Source organism: Oncorhynchus kisutch, linkage group LG28, assembly GCF_002021735.2.
Source record: "Oncorhynchus kisutch isolate 150728-3 linkage group LG28, Okis_V2, whole genome shotgun sequence".
Taxonomy (NCBI): domain Eukaryota; kingdom Metazoa; phylum Chordata; class Actinopteri; order Salmoniformes; family Salmonidae; genus Oncorhynchus; species Oncorhynchus kisutch.
The window spans coordinates 33,349,129-33,359,888 of NC_034201.2; positions in this window are offsets into that span (position 1 = coordinate 33,349,129).

Genomic DNA, 10,760 nt, shown 5'->3' on the forward strand with positions numbered 1-10,760 from the left:
TTGTTTTAAAAAACTCCACATCATACTGCAGTCAATGATGGCAAAAACTGCTAAGGGTCCTGCAGACGTGGCCACATCATTGCTGAGTGGTGAATGTGAGAGGCTTGTGGTGGTTAATTTCTGTATTATCAAACGAGGAGAGACAAACTTATCACACAAGTCAGAGTTATACTTAAACTAAATCTTTAATAAGAAGAGCTTTGCAATAGCAATGACTTTCAACGATTCACCATTTCTAATGAACCGTTGAGAGTGATAAAACAAAAGTACAAAGTTATTTTAAAACCAAGATACACCCCTCTCAACCTACATGACGAACAACAGATACATAGAATGGTCACAAGGTTAAGATCTGTATGAAAGATGTCTATAATACATAGCAGACAGCAACTGCTGTGTCAACAGTTTTCATTGTAAAGACCAGTGTCTGGCCCTCCTACTCCAAACTGGAACCATCTCACCCTGGTACGGTATAGAACAGAAACATTAACTCATGTTCTCTGGAATGTTCTTTAGGTTTTATCACCCAAAGACATCGTAAATCTCCTCTGTCAGTGTTATCTCATAGAGGCCCATCCTCTGTAGAACACACACACACAATAGTTAACAGAATACTCTATTCTGTCGAATAAAACAACCATTATAATGCAATACAAACATTATAACATAATCTTGCAATTTCCATGACAGGCTGCGCCATAGCTGTTTCCAATCATGTGAAAGCAGACCACAGCATTGACAGCAATGTTGGCACTAAAACAGGAACTCAGAGTTGTTCAACCTTTTCTGGAACAACCCATGTGTACTTGTAATAACTGAACAAGTCAAGAAAAGTCATGAATCTGTAGGTGCAACCCAGATAACCCGTGCATTAAATCGGTTTCCTACATGTTCATTTAGCAATGAATGTCCACAGGATAGATATATTAGGTTTGACTTCAGTTATCTCCAAGTTAGAAAATTCAAATCATGCAAATCTCAAACAAAATAAGTCCTTAGCAGCAGTTGAGGACATTACATTAATTTACCAGTAATCATTGGCCAAAACACTCTCATCCAGAGGGATGCGCTATGGACATATTTAGGTCAAGTCACCAAAAGTGTCAACATGTAGTATGCATGGAAACCGTACACTCTGATGGTCATTGTAAAGCAATGCATTTCCTTCTCCACATGACCTTGTATGCATCCTCCACATGCACTGTTTAGTTAGAACATTGTTTACAATAGCAAAAGTGAACGGGAAAAAATGTTTGAAGTTCCTTTACCTGTCTGTGTTTTATTTTTAATTGTTTAACTACATAACTTGAAAGCCCTGATTGCTACGGTCATTTTAAGATTTTAGGCTTAAATCTTTTCTGCCATTTTGGAACAGTGACTCACTACCCAAACCAGGTGCAACTGGTTTCAAGGTGGCAAGAGACGTCATGTGATGTACTACTGCTATCTGTTGGATGAACTGGGAATCAGACATCAATAGAAAGGTAGAGACTTCAGCTTTCCTCGTATGTACACTACTGTTCAAAAGTTTGGGGTCACTTAGAAATGTCATAGTTCTTAAAAGCAAAGCACATTTTTTGGAACATTAAAATATCATCAAATTGATCAGAAATACAGTGTAGATATTGTTAATGTTGTAAATGACTATTGTAGCTGGAAACGGCTGATATGTAATGGAATGTATACATATGCATACAGAGGCCCATTATCAGCAACCATCACTCCTGTGTTCCAATGGCACGTTGTGTTAGCTAATCCAAGTTTATAATTTTATTAAAGGCTAATTGAGCATTAGAAAACTATTTTCCAATTATGTTAGCACAGCTGAAAACTGTTTCAATGCTTCTCATTAAAGAAGCATTGAAACTGGCCTTTAGATTAGTTGAGAATCTGGAGTGTCAGCATTTGTGGGTTCGATAACAGGCTCAAAATGGCCAGAAACAAAGAACTTTCTTCTGAAACTCTTCTTGAAGGCTAATAAAATGAAAACTATTCCATGCGAGAAATTGCCAAGAAATTGAAGATCTCGTGCAACGCTGTGGACTACCTCCTTCACAGAATAGTGTGGGAGGCCCCAAAACACAACTGAGCAAGTGGACATTTGAGTGTCTAGTTTGAGAAACAGACGCCTCACAAGTCCTCAACTGGCAGCTTCATTAAATAGTACCCACAAAACCCGTCTCAACGTCAACAGTGAAGATGTGACTCCTGGATGCTGGCCTTCTAGGCAGAGTTGCAAAGAAAAAGCCATATCACAGACTGGCCAATAAAAAGAAAATATTAAGATGGGCAAAAGAACACAGACACTGGACAGAGGAACTCTGCCTAGAATAAAATAAAATAAAATAAAATTAAATGTGATTACTTATTTACGAGCCCCCAACCAACATTGCTATTTTAAAAAATACGGATAAGAATAAGAGATAAAAGTAACAAGTAATTAAAGAGCAGCAATAAAATAACAATAGTGAGACTATATACTGTACAGGGGGGTACCGATACAGAGTCAATGTGCGGGGGCACCGGTTAGTTGAGGTAATATGTACATGTAGATCGAGTTATTAAAGTGACAATGCATAGAAGACAACAGAGAGTAGCAACGGTGTAAAGGGGGGGCAATGCAAATAGTCTTGGTAGCCATTTAACTAGATGTTCAGGGGTCTTATGGCTTGGGGGTAGAAGCTGTTTAGAAGCGTCTTGGACCTAGACTTGGCGCTATGGTACCGCTTGCCGTGCGGTAACAGAGAGAACAGTCTGTGACTAGGGTGGCTGGAGCCGTTGAATTTTTTTTAGGGCCATCCTCTGACACCTCCTGGTATAGAGGTCCTGGATGGCATGAAGCTTGGCCCCAGTGATATTCTGGGCCTTTCACACTACCCTCTGTAGTGCCTTGCGGTTGGAGTCTGTGCAGTTGCCATACCAGGCAGTGATGAAACCAGTCAGGAAGCTCTCAATGGTGTAGCTGTAGAACATTTTTAGGATCTGAGGACCCATGACAAATCTTTTCAGTCTCTTGAGGGGGAATAGGTTTTGTCGTGCCCACTCCACAACTGTCATGGTGTGCTTGGACCATGTTACTTTGTTGGTGATGTGGTCACCAAGGAACTTGAAACTCCCAACCTGCTCCACTGCAGCCCCGTCGATGAGAATGGGAGCGTGCTCGGGTCCTCTTTTTCCTGTAATCCACAATCATCTCCTTTGTCTTGATCCCATTGAGGGAGAGGTTGTTGTCTTGGCACCACCCGGCCAGGTGGTCAGGCCTACCACTGTTGTGTCATAGGCAAATTTAATGATGGTGTTGGAGTCGTGCCTGGCCGTGCAGTCATGAGTGAACAGGGAGTACAGGAGGGGACTAAGCACGCACCCCTGAGGGGCCCCTGTATTGAGGATCAGTGTGGCGATGTGTTGTTACCTATCCTTACCACCTGGGGGCGGCCCGTCAGGAAGTCCAGGATCCAGTTGCAGAGGGAGGTGTTGGGAAAGGGCAGTGTGGAGTGCAATAGAGATTGCATCATCTGTGGATATGTTAGGGCGGAATGCACATTTCAGTGAGTCTTGTGTTTCTGGGATGATGGTGTTCACTCTGACCAGCCTTTCAAAGCACATCATGGCTACAGACGTGAGGGCTACATGTCGGTAGTCATTTCGGCAGATTACCTTAGTCTTCTTGGGCACAGGCACTATGGTGGTCTGCTTAAAACATGTTGGTATTACAGACTCGGACAGGGAGAGGTTGAAAATGTCAGTGAAGACACTTGCTTTGCATGCTCGCAGTAAACGTCCTGGTAATCCGTCTGGCCCTGCGGCCTTGTGAATGTTGACCTGTCTAAAGGTCTTACTCACATCGGCTGCGGAGAGCGTCATCACACAGTCTTCCGGAACAGCTGGTGCTCTCATGCATGTTTCAGTGTTTTTGCCTCGAAGCGAGCATAGAAGTAGTTTAGCTCGTCTGGTAAGGATTGTGTCACTGGGCAGCTCTCGGCTGTACTTCCCTTTGTAGTTTGTAATGGTTTGCAAGCCCTGCCACATCCGACGAGCGTCAGAGCCGGTGTAGTACGATACAATCTTAGTCCTGTATTGACGCTTTGCCTGTTTAATGGTTCGTCGGAGCGCATAGCTGGATTTCTTATCAGCTTCCGGGTTAGAGTCCCACTCCTTGAACGCGGCAGCTCTATCCTTTAGCTCAGTGTGGATGCCGCCTGTAGTACATGGCTTCTGGTTAGGGTATGTACATACGGTCACTGTGGGGACAACTTCATCGTTGCACTTATTGATGAAGCCAATGACTGATCTGGTGTACTCCTCAGTAGTTGCCTTCTACTAAATTCCAAAAGACTTACTGAGGTTTTTGGTATTAAAGGCAGCATAAAGGCAACATAAGGTTGCCACGGTTATTTCTCTGCTGACCCGGCGCGCATTGGAATGGGCTACGGCCATCTGGGAGAAAGGAGAGGAGGAGCTAGGTTCTTATGATGGGCTCTGGCTCTGTTTAAATGCGTTTTCGATCAGAGTGGGATGTGAGCGTCTGCTTCTGCTACAGCAGGGGAATCAGACGGCTGCTGAGTAAGCACTCACCTTTCAGACAGTAGCAGCTCCAGTGGATGGAATGAGCCGGCGCTTCACACGCTATTCAGATGAGGTCTGCTCGAGGAGGTCCAGACGTAACTGCCCTGTCGGGATGACAATCTCACCCTGGACGCACTCATTGTGATAACCATCCGCCTGGATAACGTTCTCCAGGAGAGTCGGCATTCTCATCGCTTCTCTCCCTCCTTCGGCGATTACTCTGGATCAACCATGGAGGTAGAGGTCACATGCTTTTCCGCGGCAGAACAACACAGATGGATACAGCTGGGGCTATGTCTGTATTGCGGGCAAGGAAGGCACCACCTCCAGCGGTGTCAGGTACTTCTGAATCTGGGATTCACTAGAGCAGAGGGACTGTCATGTGATGTTCCATCCCCTGGACCAGGAGTGAATATTCCATATTCAGCTCTTCCTGCTAGACTCTTTTTGGTGTCCATCACTCTGGCTGACTGTCCCTCATGTACTTTGTCTACAGCTTTAGTGGATTCCGGCACCGCCAGAAACTTTATGGATCAGACCCTTGCCTACTCCCTCAACATTACCATCTATCTGCTCTCCTCTCCTTTTCCAGTTCAAGGACTTTAGGATCTGGGTCTATCACACACATCACTCAACCACTCACCCTCACCATGGAGTCCAATCACCAGGAGAGCATCTTTCTTCATCACAAGTGCACCAGGTCACAAAATCGGCCTCCCTTGGCTCCACATGCCATAACCCTATCTCATGGTCGGGGATGAAAATCTGAAAATCATCTACCCTCTGTCTGTGGCTGAGACCCAGGCCATGGAGGATTACATTCAAGAGGCGCTCCAACAGGGTTTCATCCGCACATCCACGTCCCCTGCGTCGGCTGGTTTCTTCTTCATGACCAAAAAGGAGGGAGGATTATGTCCATGTAATGATTACCGAGGACTCGATGACATTACCAGGAAGTACTGGTACCCTCTCTTGTTGGTGCCGTCAGCCATAGAGCAGCTCCACAGGGCTCAGTTCTTCACCAAACTGGACCTGCGTAGTGCCTACAATCTCATCCTCGTCCATGAGGGGGATGAGTGGAAGACTGCGTTCAGCACGATGTCTGGTCACTACAAGTATTTGGTTATGCCCTTTGGCTTGGCCAATGCTCTGTCAGTGTTCCAGGCATTCATCAACGAGAGGTTCAGGGACCTGCTCGGAGGGCAGGTGATTGTATACATTGACGTCCTGATCTTCTCGACCAACCTGAAAGATCACGTCACCCACGTTCGAGCAGTCCTGGAATGCCTCTTGGTCAATCACCTGTTTGTCAAGGTGAAGTGCTAATTCCACCAGAGGGCTGTATCCTTCCTGGGTTACCAAATCACCTGCAGGGAGTGAGGATGGAGAACAAGAAGGTAGATGAGTTAAGGTCATGGCAAGTTCCAACCACCATCAAGGGGTTATAACGGTTTCTGGGGTTTGACAACTTCTACCACCACTTCATCAGGATTTTCAGCGCTGTCGCCACCCCTCTCACCTCCGGCCTCAAGGGTGGGCCTCGTAGGTTGGTGTGGTCTCCAGCAGCCGACGAGGCCTTTCGTCTCAAGGGGCGTTTCACCTCCACCTCCTTGCTAAAACACACAGACCCCACTCTATTTCTTGTGGTTGAGGTAGACACATCTGAGGTGGGGGAAGTTGTCTAAGACAGGGTAACCCATTGAGATTGTGTGCTTTCTTTCTCCTCTGTAGAGAGGAATTACGAAATTGGCGATCAGAAGATCCTGGCATTGAAGTTGGTGTTAGAGGAGTGGAGTCACTGATTGCAGGGTGCCAAGGAACCATTCGTCATCTTCACCGACCATCGGAACCTAGAGTACATACGGACAGCGAGGAGACTGAATCCGCGCCAAGCCAGGTGTGCACCTTCACCAGGTTCGACTTCATGCTGACTTATTGCCCAGGTTCTAAGAACTGAAGGCCAATGCTCTGTCCCGTATCTACAATTCGGGAGAGCTTCCTGTCCAGAGGGCACCCATAATCCCATCCTCCCGAGTCGTGGGTCCAGGGGTTTGGGACATAGATGTGGACATCCGCCAGGCTCTAGAGAAGGAGCCTGCACCCCAAAAATGTTCTCCCGAGCGTATCTACGTTCCCACAGGGATAAGGGACCGGCTGCTGACCTGGGCACACACATCTACGTTCCCACAGGGATAAGGGACCGGCTGCTGACCTGGGCACACACATCTACGTTCCCACAGGGATAAGGGACCGGCTGCTGACCTGGGCACACACATGGACGTTCCCACAGGGATAAGGGACCGGCTGCTGACCTGGGCACACACATCTACGTTCCCACAGGGATAAGGGATCGGCTGCTGACCTGGGCACACACATCTACGTTCCCAAGGGGATAAGGGAACGGCTGCTGACCTGGGCACACACATCTACGTTTCCACGGGGATAAGGGACCGGCTGCTGACCTGGGCACACACATCTACGTTCACACAGGGATAAGGGACCGGCTGCTGACCTGGGCACACACATCTACGTTCCCACAGGGATAAGGGACCGGCTGCTGACCTGGGAACACAGCTGTCGTCGCTGGACATCCAGGTATTTCTTGCACCATTCACTCCATCGCTAAGAAGTACTGGTGGCCCACCTTGGTGCAGGGTGTCACTCATTATGTCAACTCCTGGTCCCATCTATCCATTGACTGTGTAACCGATTTCTCTCCCCCTCTGATGCTTTCATCATCGCTTAATCCCTCTTCCTGGTCTCCCCACTGCTCTCCAGGTTGCTGAGGCACTCTTCCAGCAGGTCTTCAGCAGGTCTCTTCCAGCAGATCACGGTCAGCCTCACTTCCGAGTATCGGCCTCAGTCCAACGGGCAGGTGGAGAGGATGAACCAGGATCTGGGGAGGTTCCTGAGGAGTCATTGTCAGGATCGGCAGGGTGAGTGTGCACGATTCCTTCCCTGGGAAGAGTACGCCCTAAGCTCCCTATGTCACTCCCCCACTGGGTTGACCTCCTTCCAGTGTGTTTTGGGTTTCCAGTCGGCCCTGGCCCCGTGAGCCCCGGGCCTGACCACAGCTCCTTTGCAGTAGATGAGTGGTTCTGGCATCAGGAACAGGCAGACCGTCACCGTAGTGAGACCCCTGTGTTCCATCCTGAGGACCGCATCTGGCTCTCTACCAGGAACCTCACACTCCGCCTGCCCTGGAAGAAACTGAGCCCCCGGTTTGTGAGGCTGTTCATGGTTCTCCAGAGAGTCAGTGAGGTGACATACAGGTTACAACTACCCAGTCACTATCGCGTCTCCCTTCTCAGACCGGTGGTTCCTGGTTCTCTAGCTGATACTGTTCCCCAGGCCTACGCTGTCAGATCCCTACTGGACTTCCTATGTATTGGGGGGCCAGCTCTAGTATCTGGTGGACTGGGAGTGGTTTGGCCCAGAGGAGAGGTGTTGGGTTCCGGTGGAGGACAATCTGGACCCTCAACATCATCCATGATCTCCACCTTCACCGCCCGGACCGACCCGCTCCTCGGGGTCATTCATCTGGTCAGAGTCGTCCTGTGGCTGGAGCCGCGCGTCAGAGGGTGGGTACTGTCACATCTTCTCCTGCTCCTCCCCCTCCGGCGTACAACATTGCCAGAATACTAACCACTGTTCCTGGGATTCCTCATTACGCGCACCTGTTAATCATGATTCACACCAGGACTTTATTACCTTCATCATTTCCTCCCCTTTATATGTCACTCCCTCATGTTCTCTACCAGTTGGTATTGTTCTTGTTTTATTAAATGTTGCATCTGCTTCCTGACTCACAGCGCTGATATTTTGACTCCAGCACTTCGGATTTGCAATGATACAAAGTCCAGACAGTCAGCTTCAATTTGAGGGTATCTTCATCCATATTGGGTGAACCGTTTAGAAATTATATCACTTGATATTTGTGGTGAACTTTATCACTCATCATTATTCAGCACTAACCATAATCATGGTAGTATTCACATTAATGTAGAAGTGTCTAGAAATGTATTCTTATTTACAAAAGGGGCTCCAAAATAACACCATACATTATTTACCATTCATACTGGGCGCAGCACAACGTGAAACGCAGCCAAAACAAACAGCAAATGCATCCAAGTTTTTAAAAGTATCTCTTCAGTCTCATTATTCCACTTAATTTGTATGGTTTCTTTACATGTCTTCGACACCAGACACTCTTGTCTGTTAAACTGAGAAAAGCACAGCACCTCTGTTCCTTTTATAGTTAATCGTCACTGAATTCCCTTTGTGTAATATGACTGCTGTTGGATTTGAAAGTAAACCTGTAGAAAAAAGAGACCAATATTGATCAGTCCGAGAACAGGTGATTAACTGGTTCAGGTGGTGATACATGTGACAATTGTAAAAATATTTTAAGCCACTTCACTTCCAAGCTCCATACTGGCTGGGACAAATGTATTACGTGAATAAATGTAGGGTCTGTCTACTATATTTACCACAAGTGTAAAACCAAACAGCAAGTCTCTCAGTAATCACTTTTCATTTTGGTTCCGTAATTTTCATATTTCAGTTGCAAAGGAATTGATTCTTTCTTATGCAATCATAAATTGTAATTTGACCTACGATAGTCCACCCCCCACCCCTCCCCCTTAGAAGAAAACTGTTGGAGGTGGACTGGGCAGGCACCGTGTTATGCCGTGAGGCGCACGGTGTCCCAGGTGCGCAGGTATAGCCCGGTGCGGTACATCGCAGCACCTCGTATTGGCTGGGCTAGAGTGGGCATCGAGCCAGGAGCTATGAAGCCGGATCAGCGCATATGGTCTCCAGTCCGTCTCCTCAGCCCGGGTTATATGGCACCAGCCCTACGCAGCCCTACGCGTGTCCCCAATTCGCCAGCACAGCCCAGTACGGCTATGGGGAGTATCCAGCCAGTACAGGTTGTGCAGGCTCGGTGCTCGAGAACTCCAGTGCGCCTCTACGGTCCGGTTCATCCGGTGCCTCCTCCACACACCAGGCCTCCGGTGGCAGCCCCGCTTCCAGAGTCTCCCTCCTGTCCAGAGCTTCCAGAGTCTCCCTCCTGTCCTGCGTTGCCAGAGCCGCCCGTCTGTCCTGAGCTGCCAGAGCCGCCCATCTGTCCTGAGCTGCCAGTGCCACCCGTTAGTCAGGAGCTGCCAGAGCCGCCCGTCAGTCAGGAGCTGCCAGAGCCGCCCGTCAGTCAGGAGCTGACGTATACTGTAAACGAACCGTATCGTTTAAGTTGAGCATACTAGTGCTTCGCCTGTCTACCGGAAGTTGATGCTGTTGCTATTCAACCTCTTGCTAGCTTGTTAGCATAGCAAATGACTAGCTAGACATTTTACGATTTTGGGTGTGTTCGTGAATTCAATATGGAGTGCCAGAGTGCACTCTGGGCGTTCGTAAATCCAGAGTGTTGTCAGATTGTCCGTTTGTAAATTTTGAGCGTTTCACTCTCAGAGCGTTCAGAGCGCACACTGGATGCTTTGGCCAAGGAGTAGGGTTGATCCAGCGTTCAACGGCAGTCAAGCACCCAAGCTAACTGGGAACTCCTTCAAGACGGTTGGAAAAAGCATTCCAGGTGAAGCTGGTTGAGAGAATGCCTAGAGTGTGCAAAGCTGTCATCAAGGCAAAGGATGGCTACTTTGAATAATATAAAATATAAATATATTTTGAATTGTTTCACATCTTTTGGTTACTACATGATTCCATATGTGTTATTTCATAGTTTTCATGTCTTCAGTATTATTCTACAATGTAGAAAATAGTAAAAATAAAGAAAAACCCTTGAATGAGTAGCTGTATCCAAACTTTTGACGGGTACTGTATATACTCTGTGGCTTTGGTGAGCAAAAAGAGACCTTTAGAAATTATGAATTGTTCACTCTGAAGACTGTGAAAAGTCATAAAGTCATAAAACTGTGAACTGTGAAAAAAACTCCACATCAAAAAGAATACTGCAATCAATGATGGCGAAAATGGCTGAGGGGCCTGCAGAAGTGGACAGCAACATTGCGTGGTGAACGTGATAGACTGCACCATAATTGTTTCCAGTCACATGAAAGCAGACCGTAGCATTGACACCAATGTTGGCACTAAAACAGGAACTAAGAGTTGTTCAATCTTTTCTGGAACAACCAATGTGTACTTGTAATAACAGAACAAGTCAAGAAAAGTCATGAGTC